This window comes from Anthonomus grandis, chromosome 11 (genome assembly GCF_022605725.1).
Source record: "Anthonomus grandis grandis chromosome 11, icAntGran1.3, whole genome shotgun sequence".
Taxonomy (NCBI): Eukaryota; Metazoa; Arthropoda; class Insecta; order Coleoptera; family Curculionidae; genus Anthonomus; species Anthonomus grandis.
In genome coordinates, this window is record NC_065556.1 from 14,761,603 (window position 1) to 14,779,728 (window position 18,126).

Below are 18,126 nucleotides of genomic sequence, written 5' to 3' on the forward strand. Positions count from 1 at the left end.
CTCAATACTTCAGCGCATTTCCTGTAAATGCAAGAAAAGCTGTCAGCGGAATTGTGGATGCAGGAAAACAGGCCTGTATTGCTCTCCAATATGCTCAACATGCAACGGATTGTGTGAAAACGTCGAGCCCCCTGAGGACAGCGTTGAGATAGACAAAGACATGGCTGAAAGAGACAAGAACTATCTGAAGAAGAACGCTCAAACGATTTAGAAGGTATGTCTAATCGCAAAATCACAAGTTAATGTTTTTTCACGATATTTCTTATGTTCCAGCTCAATTTCCAATACTGTTTATGGAAGAACCCGATTCTCTGCCGATTTTGATCACCCCGTCTAAAAATAAATAAATTTTGGAATTTTATAAGATAAAATGAACTTAGCCAAGGACTCTAATTAGATTTTTCAAAAAGATAAACAACGTCGGTGGTAAATATTAATATTTAAGTGAAACATTGATTTTCGTGAAATATTATTTAAATTGTTAATAACTAGGCAACGTCGCATTTTAGGGCAAAACAATTTTAGGGTTAAAGATAGAGTCGAATGAGACTCCCATTACAGAAAAAAAATATAGGTAGTTCCATTTAAAAAAAAGTTCAAAGTATGTATCACGCTTTTTTGGGACACCCTGTATCAACCAAACTAATTTTAAATAGTGGTCCCTCTAACTCAATTAACATTCCCACTATTAAAGGTTTTTTCCGTTTCACGGTTTAGCCGCAATCGAGTACCGCGATAGTAAATGGACATATTAAAATGTTGGTGTTCTTAGGGTATCTACTCTATTGTTTGTTGTTTTATAAAAAGTCTTTACAAAATTAATATACTTATGGACTAATAAGCAATAATAAGAAAGAATCATTTATTTGTTTTTTTTTCCTTATTTTATAATATTCCGAAATAATAGCGGCTCTTGAATAGTCATAAAATAATAAACACGTAAAAACTAGTTTAAACTCGTTCCGTATTATTAGGGTTTATTTTCGATTTTATGTAGTTTTCCATTGTTTCCAGGAAAAACAGTCCTCGTAAATTGATGACAATTCAGTCATCGATTTAGAGAGAACTTTTTGCGGTAAGTAAGTGACAAACCAACATTTTTTCTCAATACAAATAAAACAGGTAAAAACCACTTCATTATTAATTATTAATTTTCCTTTCGTGCTTCGCTTATGATAAAAACATCTTTAGGAGAAGAGTTAAGCTCCCTTAATGACTGAAATTGATGCAAATTTATTCGTAAATCTTTTTTGTATAAAAAAAAACAAGTTGTAATTGTAAAGGGCGATAAAGATAGTATGAGTTCACCAACAATAATGTTATGCAAATGAGAGAATCTGAGATACATTAATTTACTGCTTGGCAATGTTGCATATTATTCCTTTGATGATCATAATATTTAAAGACTCTAAAGCTATTTAATATACAGGTTGGAGAATTGAAGATTACGCGTTGTCTAATATAATGGCAACAGTGCTTCCACTCGTCGATAAGCGGCCGCCTCCGGTGGTCTGATTAGATATTTGCTGTTTTTATTTTTTACAGAATAACAATAATAATAGCACTCCTAATTTTTGCTATGGGACTGCACTCTGCATTGTTGAATTTTAAAGCACTACTATTTTTTTCTCAAATTTGATTGATTTACTCCTTCCTAAATAGTTTAAGTTATTAACTACTTTTATAAAAGAAATTCAGGAGTACAATGTAAGAATTTTTTTTCAATGACATTTGAAAATGGACCAAATTCTTGCGCAAATAACAAATTTAAATATGGTTTCGAATTGTGCCATCCTTCTGTATTCTGGATTATCATAACTATCATGCTAAAGTGCAAGAACCTTCTATCAAAAAGGTCCAGGAGCAAGAACGACTTGCATAAATGGTTTGCAGTGCCATGAAAGTGCCATACATGTCGGAAACTCCTCAATAATTCTTTCAGACGCCATTTTGTGTATAAATAATGCAATAAGTTTACCACTTATAAAACACTTAGACTATATTGCGTCAAAACAACTTATCAGATAGACTATAAACAAATAAAACTTATCTTACACAAGAAAAAAAATAAAATAAAGAAAACAAGAATAAATATCGACCCGAAAAGGTGAGAACTAGCGATCCGTAGCCGGTTTCCGCTCTCGCCCAGTTCTATCCAAAAACTGCCTTTCTTTATAATCCAAAATTCCTTCAATGCTCTATTCATTCCCGGCTACTTTTCACTCTCTCCAATATTTATTTTTCTAAATATCGGATCATGTTACATACCCGTTCAAAAGTCGAATATTCAGCACTTATAATTTTTTTAAGTCAGACTCAAAAACTAAACTTTATCACCTTTGTGGCAATACCGCTGTCGCCTGGTTCTTAACAACTAATGTAAACACATATGTACCCTATTTTAACTTAAAATTATATAAAAGTATCTGAAGCCGACATACATAACTTCACCGTGTAAAGAAGTCTTGGAGAGGACCTGAAATCGGAAATGCGATCCTTCTGTTGTTCGATATTGGTTTCAGGAAAATGAGCATCTTAGTTTTGAATTCTGTACTGAGTATCCTTAAAAATGTTTGGACGACCCTATAACAGAGCCATTTTTATTGATTACTATCAATTAAAGTACTCTTTAAATGACCAAAAAATGCCTCGAGTTACTGCAAAACCTTTTAGACTTGGGATCGGTCTATTTTCAACCAGATGGCTGCCATGTTCATAATGTGGTTATGGTAAAAGATTTTTTTTATAATGATTTATTGTCAAAAAATGTAACAAAAAATCTGTAGACGAAGCTCAATTAAAAATAAAACAAAACAAAATATTTAACAAACTTTTTCTAACCGTCTTATTAGTGAAACTGGTGATATTAAATGGTCTCCTGGGTCTCCAGATTTGTCCCCCCATGACTTATATTTTTTAAGGTTATCTCAACCACATACAAACATAAGTTTTCGGCCAACAAATTTAGTACGCCAATTCCATTTCACATTCTGTTTAAGCTGTGATTAAGGACGCCTACTAATTATCTTCGTTAAAAACAACAACGTAGCAGGCGAGTAACAAAACGCCCAAAATGCATTCGCGTCCACATATTTCGCTTTTAAGCACCTCTCTATGCATCGATTTCCCAACCTGTATAGTGAATATTGGGTACCTTATACAAGTTATTGAAGAAACAAAAAATGAATTCAGCTTTTTTTTAAGTTTTTTTGCGTTAGCAATGGGTCCTAATAATCTTGTTGACAAAGATTTCCGGATATGAAATAGTCTTGATAAGAACACTTTGCTGCTGAACAGACAACAAGTACAGACATTTTAATTAAACTGATTCGTTAATAAATAAAGCAATAGTATTTAATGATGTTTGTTTAATTTCTAAATTGGAAATTTATCAAAATGGTTAATTAATTAATCTCAGCAAACGTCTCTTCCACCGGTCACGAGGCTGAGAACGGATCAAATGCTGTCAGTTTAACTATTTTTAGTCCATACGCTAGGTAACATCATGTATTTTTAAGAGGTCCACGAGATATTATTGTGGCATTATGTAGTCTAATATGTATATATTTAAAAACGATTGGTTACCCGGCCGAAAAATGGCCACTTTAGTTTTTATACAGGGTGGTCATGTACTAAAATCACAAATGTGGTATTTGAAACTCTTACATTATAGATGCTCTATATTTACCAAAGTTGTACCTTTTTATGCATGTGTAATGGAATATAATTGACAATAGAGCCGTAGAAGGATATAATTACTGTTACTAATATAAAGAGTGTCCAAAATATTATATGCAAGGCAAAATTATTTACACGAAAAAATTTTTTTAAATAGGTTCGTAATTTTTTTCTAAGTAGTGATCTATATACATGTAGTAATAATTAAAAATAAATTGAAAACAATCATTTTGAAAACATTATATTTCAAATCGCTATTTACATGTCATTAGGACTTTTACATTGAGTTGTTATGCGACAACGACAAAAAGAACAGCAAGGCAATTCAGCAACATGGCAACAACAATTATTTTTACGTGCACATTTACCACAATTGCAATTCGGGACTAATTCTTCGGCTGAAGGAAATATATTGTCAGCAGATTTTGGAATAAGGATGGCATTTTCTAGCTTGTATCCAAACATCAGAGGATCCAAAGGCAATGTTTCTTCTTTCAAGCAATTGTTTTGGGTATAAACAACAAAAAATGCTCGTAAAATATGTTGTCTGATTGATGAACTCGTAGGTGGCAATAGTGTGACAGAAAAAGTTTTACCATGGTGATACAGCCAATATCTTAAATCATCAAATGTTTTTGATGGGTTACCTTGGCGAAGTACCTGAACAAGATACTTTTCCGCACGCTGCACTGAATCATCAACTTGGATTTCAGATGTACTTTAAAAATGTAATATTGAAATTTATTTTAAATAAGAATTGTAAGTTTACCTTTAGCGAAGTTACTAAGAAATTTTATTGGATTAGCACAAAGAGCACTACGCTTGGTTCCAACTTTACTTGTATAATTAGCACCAGTCAAGTGGTAAAGAGCTGGAAGAACCGTACATAATTCTGGACCGTGACGAGTAGCCATTATGTGTACTGGAATATCTTTTTTAGTTGCCCCTACTCCTGCTCTAAACCAAATTTCCTAAAAACAGCAGTAATTGAGCAAAAGTTAAACATAGAACTAAAAAATTTACCTGTACACCTTTAGCTTTATATGTTCTGAAATGGTATAAAGCCATAACTATTATATCAGTATCGGAAGACAATATATATATAATTATATATATATATATATATATATATATATATATATATATTTATTTTGCTCTTGCATCGCATGATCTATATGTCATAAAAGTCGTACATCTGCTTCTTCAATGTTATTTCTTTGTAACATTTCTAGAGTACTAGGGGTACGTGATGAACCAGATGACTGACATTGTTCAAAATTTGTTGCACTACAAATTATTTCAACTCCTTGCCAATAACAATAACCATGTTGTAACAAATATTTTCGGATGTATGTTTGCAGTTTAATTTTGTTATCTTCAAAACCCCAAAATTTCTTCTCTTGAACAGGTAATGGTACATCATCGGCAATCGTATGAATTGTAATATATTCTTTGCCGTATCTTCGAAATCTTTCTCCCGACTTAGGTGATAATTCTAAGTAGATATCGAATATGAAACTAATTCTTCTAAGATGTCCTTTTAATGTACTACTTATCATGTTACAGAAGGCAATAGCAAGATCTTGAAAGGTTGACAAATTTTTCCACTGCACTTTTCGGATACCCATCATAACGTCCACCATCAAACAGAATTTGTCTGAATTTGCCAATAAAGTGTATTCTTCGCCATCTAATACTTTGTGCAATTCAACAAAAAAACTAGACTTTTGTGCTTCTTTTTTCAAAACGTCTTCTTCTTCAAAAAGGAAGGAGCCAGTTCCAGCTACTGTTTTGAACGATGGAAGTTTAATTCGGCTAATGGTGTCAGAAAGGGGTTTCGTCAATTTTTCAAAAAATGTGTCCATTCGAATTGTTCATAAGCTTTACAGCCAGTCTCAAATATATTTAAAAGAGCTTCAGTTATTCCCGGAGGGGTCTGCTCCTGTGTGACGATGTTGCGTAACGGTTGATTTTCTTCTTCGAACGGATTTACGCGCTGAGAAATATATTCAATCATTTTCTCAAGAAGTGATTCCATTCTATCGGTTTTGCTACTGTATATTCATGGTGAGCCTTGAGTTCATAGTTATCATTTTTAACAAATGTTTTTTCTCTGTATAAATTACTAATAGCCAAGATCTCATGATACACAAGTTCCCAAGCAGCAACAAAATCCTTTCTTCGAGTAGAACCAATAATTCCAGCTGTACTTTTCTTTGAACGATTGATGGTCTGTTCTAAAGCTTGATCTGTTCCAACTGATGTAAATGCTGATTTACTGTATTTAATAGTAAATTTTCCGTTTATAAATTCGTTATATACATCAGGAGCCGTTTGGCCTAGCATTTTTATGTCATGGAGATATACAGAAGACCAGCAAGCATAATTAGTCCGATCCATGACATGAAAAATAGTCTGCAGCTTTTTAAGAGTCTCCACGTGAAGTTGCCAATCTATTAGTATGGATTCAGCACCACTTCCGCGTAAATATTTTCCAATGCATGCAAGCAACACTTTGATCATATGGAAACTTCCAAGCATTAATGTTATATTTTCAAACTCTTTTTCTCGTAACAGTTTTATATGCCTTGCAATTAGGTAAACACCTTCATCACAGAATACTGGAAGATTGATTTGATCTAACTGTTGTAATATTTCCTTAAAATTGCAAAGAGCAGTATACACTGTTGAGAAGTCAGTGACAGGATATGGTAAAACTGGCAGAAATCCAACTATTTGTTCGTTACGTTTATCCTCAGTAAGAAATGCATTAAAGGCTGGCCATGATGGAATCTGCTGTTCTTTTTTTGTGATATTCAGTTGACGAGGTATTTCCGATATATTCATTCTACTTAAAAACCAAGCTAGATCGTCTGCTCTGAATTGAAAGTATATTTCTGGTTTAATTGGATTGTTGCTATTACCTAATTCAGGTACATAGTTGTTTGAAAGTACAATAGGTCCCGATACTTTGTAAAACATTTTTAATACTTGACATTTAAGGTCTTCGTGAAAAGATCGAGAAGAACCACATATATTGGTTTCTGAAATAAGCGGTTTTCCTTGCACTTTGTCATATTTAACTTGAAATACGACTGCAACAGTCTCATGCGTTCCATTTAATCCCGATTCAGTTGCCTCGTCATGATCAAAATTGTCAAATGCCGCAGTGGTAAAATTAGAATGATTAAAATGCGAAGGAATTGGTACATTAGTTTTACACGATTCAAAGTGAAAGATGCCAGGCTTGTCCTACATCTTTGAACTTCATCATAAGAAATACTCATTCCTGTACAATTTAAGCTCTTAATCAAAGCACTACTTTTACAGGCACTGTAGACTGCCAATCCAGTCATAGTTTGTAAAGGAGTTCTTTTTTTCCTGCCATGTAACGTAAAATACATTGTTTGAAACAAGGCATTCATTTTAAGACATTTTCCTTTAGATACGGCTTTTTTACTTGGCTGGGCAAACAAGTCAAGTTCATCATCACTTTCAGAATCGGTGTCAGTAATATCGCCATAAAAGTGATTTTCGTTAAAATTAAAAAGTTCTGAAAAAAACGTTAGAAGTGATGGAGGAATCCGCGTACTATCCCATGAAAGTCTCAAGTTATTTTCATCACAGAATTTATCTCGTAGATCAAAATTAATCTCATGGAGCGATTTTCTGATAATTCTTGCTGATTCCTTAATAACATTCTTCGATCTTACTAGTTCTACAACTTCGTTAAGACTTACACTTGAGTGAATTTGTAGTTAAAATGTTTAGTTGAGTTTTTATTAATTTGTAGTTTTAGGACCAGAAATGGATTTTATTCATGGATTTATACCTGTATTTTACTATTATATATACATATATATGACACTAAAAGTGAAGTGGCGTTTAAAAAAAAAGTAACCGACAAAATCTTGTATCTAAAGCTCTAAAATTACCATTTCAAATGAGCAACCTCGTGGACCTAGAAAAAAATACAGAACTATAGCTAGCGTCTCTATTATTTAGCCTGAAACTGTTTAGGGCAACAAAATATTCGGCGCTTATAATATAATTATAAGATATGCAATATATTTATAACTAGAGTCAGACAAATTGTTGCTGCTCTTGAAAACGCTTTAGGAGCAACGTAAGAGGGATATGTCAAATAAAAATCTCCACCCGAAAATAAAAGACAAATCAAGCAGAAAACAATATTTATTAAGAACTTTAAAAGAAGAGCTATGAGAAAAGAAAGAAATATAGGAAAAAAGGCTACAGAAAAAGGAAAAAGAGATAAAAACTAAAACATGTGAATGATAGTTGCTACAAAATCGACGAGAACCATTGAGATGTAATAGAAAAAAAGTGAAATATTTTAGTACATTTTAATTGCGGCCGCCGAATTTGTAACATCAGGCTGTATATTATGTCTTAAATATATTTTTTTCTACCGAAATGTAAAATTTTCTTTCTTTCCGAAAAATCAATTATTTTGTTACATAGCTTCTTACTTAATGGACTTATATGGTATATATAAGTCTCATTTTATCTGTATCTTTTTTTCAGCTCCTTCTAATTACGAATTAGAGCAGATAAGAAGCCTACAAAGATAGCCATTCAAAATAGCTCCGACGTGTAAAAAAAAAGATAAAAGAATAAATTGTATTTATCTGATTTAAATGGTTTTCTTTTCTTAACTTTAAGGAGGTTCTCAGTGTCTAAAATTGGTACAGGTAAGTGTCCATTATAGGACAAATAATGGATTCCAAATGGACGTCAAAAAGGGCATCGTTTGACCCTACATTGAATATTCATTGGATATCATTTCGATTCCAATTCGGATGTCCATAGAATAATTAGTTTGTCCAACAAGGGATATCCATTGGATATCCAATGGTTTATACGGTGCTATCTGGATACAGAAGACGTGGCATTCGAGTAGCAGAGCACACCAAATGTATACGAGCACGTTGCCATATTTCGCCTTTAAGCACCTCTTTATATGCGTAATGATCGATTTCCCAACCTGTATAGCAAATATTAGAGTTGTCGAGACGACAACTTGTAACAAAGCACTCTTATAAGTTCCTATACAGTTGTAGAGGAGACAACTTGTATAAGAACAAAACATGAATTCAGCCGGATTTTTTTTTCATAACCTAATGAAGTCCTAATTTGTTTGGTTTTTTTTTCCTGCAATCTTGTCGACAAATATTTCCCAATACGAAATAGTCTTGATAAGAAAACTTTGCTGCAGAACAGAGAGCAAAGTACAAGTACTGAAGTTTTTATTATTACGTGAACTGATTGATTAATAAATAAAGCAATACTATTTAATGATGTTATTTTAATTAACAAATTGGAAACTTATTAAAATCGTACAAAATATTAAATAAAAAGAATCTCAATAAACGTCTGTACCCTAGGTGTAAAAACTACAGAAGAGTCGTACCTAGTAGTGAATTTCTCTAGTCTACCGGTTTGTTCCATCTATATATTTTCTTAAATTTTATCAGATTTTAATTATAATCCCTCCTCTATGTAACCAGCTTTTAATGTTATCTACGATTTTATCCCTGTGATATGTATTTTTTTTTTAATTTGACGAGAGACAACTACGACTTCGGTAAGTGTTTTTGAAAGTTTTCCTTTCCCCCCCTTCTTGAAGCTCTATTATATGTATACTGTCATTATATGTAAACTTATATTTTTTGGTTTTGAAAATGTTTGAGGAAGAGCAAAGAGGATATGAAAAAATAAAAATCAAAGCCCAAAAACAAAAGTAGGGGCAGAAAACAATATTTGTTAAAAACCATTTAAGAATAATAAGTTAAGTTCACGTAAGTTAGATAATAATAAGCTAATAAAAAAGGAAAAATAATAAGAGACGCTAAAAAAGCTACCAAAAAAAGGGATTGAAAATTAAACCATTTTGAGGGCCGTGGTAACAAAATCAAGGACAACCATTGGGGTGTCAGTAATTGTAATAAGTGAAAAGTGGTATATTTTAGTACATTTTTAAAAAATTTTAATTATGGCCGCCGCATTTGTAACATCAGGCTGTATATTATTTCCTAAATATATTTTTTCGACGATAGCGATGTACGTATGTTGTATTTAACAGGAAACTCATTAAAATGTGCTAAACATAAAATTCAATATTAACTTAGTGACATTAATTGATTGTTCTATAACTCAAACCAATATATTATATTTTACTGCTTGTCATTTTAAATATATAGACTTTTATGATCTATGGAAATTGTACTTAAAAATATATATGCCTATTTTTTTTTGGTGTAGTTAAACAAAAGGCATGAATTTAAATACATGTTGCAGCAACCAAGGTGATTATCCAAAAATAAATAAATATTACTTAAGATTTATTAGCCTTCACATCTGAAATTTAATATTACTATGTCCTACATGTTACATAAACTGATTCATTACAAAATAAAACAATATTCAACTATGGACAACTCCTCAGTTGTAATTTTTTTTTTAATTTAAATAATTTGACTTTTGAAAGTAGTGAACATAAAGCTGATAAGAGTGGTTGATTGTATTAATCTTGTGAAAGAAGTATCACATTATCCAGTTCTTTCAATCGCCTTAACGTATAAAAAAACCATTATAAATTTCCGTAAAACATAACCTTATCAAGTTTCTATTATTGGAATAAAAAAATAATATTGAAGATTCTGTGAGTTCTTTTCGAGAAAATATTCATGTTTAATCCAGAATAACAAGCAGAAATTAGACCTTAAACTGATAATGGAAACTAGGAAACACTTTTACAGAATTTTGAATTCTTAGAAAAAAATTCATTATTTTATGGATATAGGTTTAGACATCAACACTTAGCGGATACAGCAGACAGGGACTTGTATGACAAAGTTCTGGAAGCTTTTGCTTACCTGTTCTATATCTGGGTTATGGCACCGAACATAAACTAGAAACTCTTGTTCTTTAAAACTTTAAAACTCTTGTTCTTTATACTGTGGTTATGGAGAATGCAGCAATCTTTCAAAAAATAGAATCTGCTGTTTATTACATTCAAGTCCAAGATAGAGGAGTTCCTAGTTAAAAATGTCTTTTGCTCATTTGAGGATTATCTGCGATCCAACTTTGCTGACCTTGGTGTTACGTATTTGTTTTATTGTATGTTCTTTTATGTTTTGTTATATATCTACTTGCCTGCTAAAAAGTAAAAAAATATTTTATATGAACAAGGAATTACTTCATTATAAATAAAGACATCATCACTTTATTTGAGAAGCGTACTTCCAAGCACATATAATTAATAATAATGCTCAATAAAATCACCTAAAAATAAACCAGACAAATCTACAAGGTGGTCCTGTTCATCCTTGTTTGAGCCTAATCGTCAACCTCCAAATAAGTCTATACTTAATGAGTACTTAAGTCATACAAAATGGCCGACAAACGTGCATATTCGTTTTTTTTTATAGCATTACCTTGAAGCGAAATAGAACTCATTATGCAAAAACAATAATTATTCTAAGAGTGAACAAAAAAAATGTTATTAAAGTAAATATTCATGTTATAATATAATTAGTGCTACTATAATTTAACTTACCACTCGAATGATGCACGTTATTTTTTGTCGCACTTATTTGAAAAATCGATACGGTTTTTTTTAATGCGTGGTTAATCATCCTACGGATTATTTAATTTTATCTATTTCTTTATTAGATTTCCACTTACAGCTAAATTGTAAGTGTGTGTGGAACCATTAAAACTGTTTTCTCAAAAGACTTAATGTTTTTCCGTAACATTTCTGGTAGCTTAAGGCCTATTAACTTTATGATATTCAATTATATGGCTTTTTGCCTTTGGTGTTAAAACATAATCGAAATTTCATGCCTTTTAATATATAATAATAAAATTAATGCAACGTGGTACTGCATAATTTTATGCTAATCAGAAAGTACACCTGTACTAAGAATGGGGAGTGTAAATCTAAATAACCTGTGTGAATGTAATCGTCATATCTTTGACTTGAGTAGAATAATTGAATGCAGAAAAAATATTTTATATTAATTTTTTTATGTTAACTTTGGTCAATGATTCATTTAAAAAATATATTTATAAATACGTACTGGGTGTCTATAAAAGTTATTTATTTAAGTAGATTAATCTAGAGTTGCTTAGTTTGGGCGCTAGACAACACTGAAATGACAATTTTAAAATAATTTGTCTTGATTCAAAATCATCTGCTCATATTATTTTGCCCAAATTTGATACGTTGTATAAAGCCAACAGCTCATGGGCGTAGAGCTTGGGTTTCTGCAAAATAATTGTTTGTTGATTTGGGTACTAGATTAAGTTCAACCAACTCATTTCCTACAAAAAAACTACTCTTATTGGTAATACTCGATTCCTATGATGGTTTTCGAGAAAGTTAGTTTTTCCAAAAAAAAAACTAAGTAACAAGATGTCTTTAAAAAGCTGATTATTTTTTTTAGTCCAAAATTAACCTGCTTAAGCAAACATATTTTAATAGGTAACTAAAAACACTTCGGTCATCCTCCACTAAATTTATTTAAAAATTATTCATCCTATATGTTTCAGACATATAACATGTCCATCATCAGGAATACAAATTGAGGGTTTCTGTCAATACATATAAAAAGCTATAGTGCCTCTGGCAAGGTCAAAAGGTTAAAACAACTAACAATGAATAAAAATGGCATATTTAGATGCATGAGAATCAGAAGAGAACATTAAAATCACATGATTACAACACTACGATAATTGTTATTATAGTAGTTTTGTAATCATGATCAATCATCAATCATCAATCAATTCAACTTCAAACATATTTTAGTTAGCAAACCTTAGTTGCTTAATTTGGACTAAAGAAACTGAAGGAACAATGTTTCAATTTAAAAATCAATACAATATTGGCAAAAATTGATATGTTGGCATAGTTTTATTGGACAAAAAAAATAATATTAAACTCAATATTGCCTGGCAGTTAGCACAGCAATACATTAATGCAGAATACACCGATATAATGGTAACTACTGGGATTATTCTAAAAGGTTTGCAAACTTTCGTATAAAAACGTTTGCTGCTGTTGCAAAACGCATACGAAAAACCGGCTAATTTGGCCCTAAAGCAAATGATAATGGGGGACATCGTTTTCGTAGGGCTCATGAAGCCGTAGTAGATATTTTAGAATATGTTGCAGAATAATCTAAAAATAAGCACCTATAGGTGGATAGAAAATTAGGAGCGTCCCAAGATATTGTTGATTACGAATTTTCATAATGAACATATTAATCGGTAAAAATCCCACATGTTACCAAGGTCAAACCTTTTCAAAGCGAGTTTATAATGAATGGGACTGGAAAAAATAGTAATTACATTGTTCGTCCAGAATTGGAAAACTCCACATTAGTCGGAGACTGTAGTTCGGCCAAAAAAACTAACTGTGGCCTGGGTAAAAGCAAAACTAAAAAGCGAATGCATTATCCATAGAAAGCACAAGCCGCCAATTAATATACATAGGTTCTTAGTCGGCTTATTCAAAGGCAGAGAGAAGAGAATCCGAACTCGCAAAAATATTTTGTTTACCGATGAAGCATATTTTACAAGAAGAGGGACTTTGAATTTTTATATTTTGATGAAATTTCTGTTTTAAGCTTTATGATAGAGCTCTCAAAAGAAAGCTTAATAGATCTGATATCATAACATAGGGATTTTACAGTGGTCATAAGACCAAGCACATTCTTGGTTTTAGCTTCAACTTCTTTAATCTGTTTTTTCTAAGGAAGTAACCCTTGTCTCCAAAACAAACAAATATTTACTTTTTGAGCACAATCTTTACAGATGTAAGGAATCGATCGGCTTAGAGCTGCACAACAAACTTATGCAAGAACACTTTGTGCATTTGATTATTTTACACCAATCACAAGGATAACAAAAAATATCGCCTGGATTTTTTTGAAGAATCCCTAAAAATACATTGCAATTTGTTTATGTGAATGGAAATCCCACGCTATCAGGGATAAACCTTTTCAAAATGAGTATATAATGAATATGTGGGCTGGGCTAATTGGGAATCAAATTGTTTGTCCTGTTTTTACAAAGATTAACTGGGCTAAAGTATTTACAACATATCCTGTCAGAATTGCTAAAAGATTTATCACTGCATTAAATGTTAGAGACTTTTTGAATCAGCAGTATTCAAATAAATGAATAGGAAGAGGTAAAAGGTACTGCCACAATCTCCGGAGTAAAATCCATTGAATTATCAGTGGTTTTAGTATTAAGTGGTCTACAGGATAACTACAGGTAAAAAGAACCACTGTGCTAACGTGTTCAAGACATTTTGCGCCATGGTTATTATAATTCTATTTATCTCTCTTTATTATTTAGTGTTTTTTTTTAATTTATAATGAAAAATCCAGGTTCCACGCCCACGGACTAATTTCGGCAAAACAGTAGGTATGAGCAGTTTTTATGAACTAATCAAAAAATTTGATTTTAAAATTGTCAGTGTATCACTGTCTATCATTTAGCAAATTTATACTAAGATGAGTTTAGTTAAATCGATAAATTTTGGTCCGAAGAATATGTGGTAGACTTTTGTAAAAATATTTTATAGATTTTATGGACATCCGTATTGAATATTGATAAACTTTCGTATACATCTAATTTTCGAATAATAATAACTGATTTTACAAATTTTAAATTTGGCCGAAGTTTGATAGACCATTCATAGATTTAAGTCTGTAAAAACCCAAAGTCTGCTAACAAGATAGTATCTATCATATGATATTGCAATGAAAGTTTGCTTATTTTTATCATTTTAGAATTTTTAACACTAATTTTAAAATTATGTCTTCTAATCAGCTATCAATAATCCTATTGATAACGATTGACCGTAGTACTTGTTTAATTGTTTCTTTTTCTTTAAGTCTGTTATTACGTAGAGGAAATGAGACTAAACGATGTTCTAAGAAATGCATGTTAGTAATTTTTTATTGAAACTAGTGGTTAGAATCACTAGCTACGTATCTAAAAGTATTTATTTCTTTTCTTTAAATATCAAAATCTAACCTATTATTATTTTTTATGACAAGAGTTTTTGAGAATAGAAGTATGTCATTTGTTTGCTATTTGATGGTAAATTGAATTGATGGAAAATAGTTATTTAGTTGTTCTACAAATTTATCAATGTTTCTTTTGCTTTTGTTAAACACGGCAAACACATCATCATCTTAACCAAAAGTATTTTTTGCATTGAACTTAAAACGGTTCATGAAAAGATCTGCGAGAAAATTACCAATGGCAATTACCCATGGCTGTACCCTCAAGTTGTTCATAATACGAACTGTAAAAATATTTTGCGACACGTAAATTTTTGTTCATTTAATTATTTTTCATATATTATCGGAACCATTATTTTAAAAAAGTTCAGTCAGATACTTTAATGTTTCTGGTATATGAATGCTTAGAAATAAAGAAGATACATCAAGAAACAAAAATTTTATCTTCACTTAAAATTTAATTATTGACTTTTAAATAAATAGGTGACTGTTATTGACTGAAAAACATTCACAAGGTAATTTTAATGTCTCAAATTGTTTTATAAAAGCAATGCTGTAAATTGCAAGCATGTTGTAATTTGGAGAACTTATAGTGAAAACAATAGGTCTCATTTTATTTCCAGGGTTATGGAAACTGAACTCTTAACCTGCGAGATGATTTTCGATAAAGTGTTCTTTCTTAGAAAGAAATCTTTTTGTATATTCAATAAGATCATCAACTCATTTAAAATTATCTGTCTTCAAGTAGCTTTATCATGAGTACCAGGCTATGAAAGTCACCAGGAAAACGAAGAAGCAGGTGCATTAGCCATAGAAAGCTTAAGAGAAATTTTTCAAGCAGCTGTTAAGAGCTGAGTTAAAAGACAATCACACGATTGGGGTCTCCATACTCCAACAAAGGAGAGATGAATTAGTAATTGTCTGGTAGAGAAGCAGCTATGTGTGACTTAGCCTATTTCATGATAAGTGCTTCCGACCATCTTCGGAAAAAACATGTCCAGCAGACTATAAGTGATACGAATGCTACACATGTGGCTATGCCAATTATAGGCTTAAGGTCTACCGGCAGTTTCGTAGATTACAGTTTAGCAAGAAAGCCGCCTTCCTTATTACCAGCATTACATAGGTGAGATAAGCTGAACCCTGCAGCCCTCTTTTACCAGTTTCTAGACATTTTAGATACGTAACCACTACATACATAATTACTTAAAATTAAAAACTAATAATAACAAAATGTAAGAAAATAAACTAAGAGATATAAAGAGTCCTAGAGTGGTATTAGTATTCTATTAGGAGTATCACTTGCCAAGCACTTACCTGTTATATTACATATTAACCTTTGGATTTGTATCTACTCTTAATTTTTGAATTTACACTCCATCTCGTAATATAAATAATGCACATAGAATTTAATGCGACGTATTCAATAGTTTCGTTGGTGCTTGCGTTTCATTGAAGTTTCTGCTTCAGTGCTATGCAGGAGAAGGATGCGATGAAGGAGATTTCTGATTTACTACTCTTAAGACCTTATTAATAGCCTATATAAGAAGGAATAGGCTCTTTAGAGTTTTGAAAGGTAGAAATCTGCTTGTATCGAAATAATTCCTATTCTCATAGACGTCTTAATAAAATACAATTATGTAAAGATTATAAAACATATGTTTATTATGATGGCGTCAATATATCTATTGATCCATCTAGATTTTGGACTTTTATTGGGGTCAAAAGATTAGTCTTAGAATTATTGGCATAATAAGACTACCCGATGACACCATTTTTAGAGATCCCTAAGCTCGTCAACGCTTTTGCGAGAATCTTCAATGGCATACTTAATTCCGGTAATTTACCTCACTTGATTGTGTCCTGATTTATTCTTGGACCTTAACTTAATCTTGTCTAAAGAGTCAATTCCAAGTGTTGAGAACCTTGCTAAAATATTATCTATATTAAAAAAAGGTTTCTGATCGGATTACATGCCAATTTAAATACTTTGTCATTTAAAAAAAGAATTATTGAAATTCAAAAAGCATTTGATCATATTTGTATGTTATAACATTATACAAAAGATGATTGAAGGGTGGGCATCTCTCCCATCAGCCTTGGAATAGTAGAAAACAAAATCGTAAGAAACGTGAGCTATATATCTAATTATAGACTAATATACCTGAAATTGATGAAATAAATGCATCTATAAAATTATATACTGTTATTTATTTACTTACTATAAAAAAAAGACGTAGGTATTGAAATAAAATTAATTATGCCTTTAACATAAGTTGGAAGTTGCTGGGTTTTTCCCAACCGGCAAACCATCTCATCTTAAAAGGTTAAAAACCTGCCCCAGGCTACAGTAAAATGTTTACTGAAGACATCAGCGACTTAAATGCATCTATACAGAGTGGGTTATACATAACTTTATACAGTTATACATATTAACATATTTGACCTCGTCATGTAATCTCATTCATTAGAGTTGGGTTGGATTTCCTGTAAAACTTTGCTTTTGCTTATCAGTTTGAGTTTAACAATTCAATTCCCAGAATCACCAAAAGTTTTCCTAACGATTTTAATCTTATATATACCTAAATTTTAAACTATTCCATGCTATTATATTATTTAGTCTATAATTATTTTTCATTTTGTTTTATTTTTGAGATATATCATCATAAGATTTAAAACTATCACCTTGTATGGTATTAACGATTAGTCCTCATTAATTTAGATACAACCTGTATAATGTATAACTGGCTATTTACATATACAAATGTCTAAAACAAACCATTCAAGTGAATATTTTAACTTTTATAGCTAATGGTAGCATAGGTAATACGGGAAGTAATCTTCTATTGATGATCAATTACTAAATTTCAATTTCCTTCAGTTTGACATTTATTAATCATTTGAAAGACCCGTCCAAACATATACAGTATAAATTATTTTTAAAAACCATCATTAATTTTAAAATTTTACTTGAAAAAGTATTTATTACAAATTACCTATATCGAAATATTATACAGTGAGTGACCTTTACATCACGATAATTAAAAATTACATGTGGATGTCATTTGACTCTAGAAAAAAAATTGAAAACAATTTTTCACGTTTTTGCCAAGTTCAAGTTCTCCTTGGACCCTGCCTGTTACTGTCCGATAATAACGTGACGTAATTACCGATTCTACAACCTGAGTCGTTATAATGACATACACTGTTATTTCAGAAATCAATGATCATTTTCAATAATTATTTATTTTTTCAATAATTCATTTATAAATTATCCCTTGTCTCTTTTGACCGATTTTTTAATACAGATTGTCTGCGTCATTGTGACACAATGCCAAGCAAATACTACGCGAAAGTTTTAGTAAGTAGCAGTAATTGCACATCGGTG

General features: G+C 31.3%; 1 protein-coding gene and 1 long non-coding RNA gene across 3 annotated transcripts in view; both read right to left on the bottom strand.

The window, feature by feature from the left end:
• Positions 1 to 18,126, bottom strand: part of LOC126742558 (ABC transporter G family member 20) — a 126,039-nt gene that overhangs the window by 91,670 nt on the left and 16,243 nt on the right. The gene's annotated exons all lie outside the window — the stretch shown is intronic.
• Positions 3,904 to 11,621, bottom strand: LOC126742560 (uncharacterized). Of its 2 annotated transcripts, XR_007662602.1 has the most exons (6): positions 11,258 to 11,620; positions 10,984 to 11,135; positions 10,575 to 10,857; positions 4,702 to 4,726; positions 4,448 to 4,649; positions 3,904 to 4,396 (listed from the first exon to the last, which is right to left on the bottom strand). It is a non-coding gene; the product is annotated as an uncharacterized LOC126742560 (long non-coding RNA). The 2 variants fall into 2 exon arrangements; XR_007662603.1 differs by lacking the exon at positions 4,702 to 4,726 and having other exon boundaries at positions 11,258 to 11,621.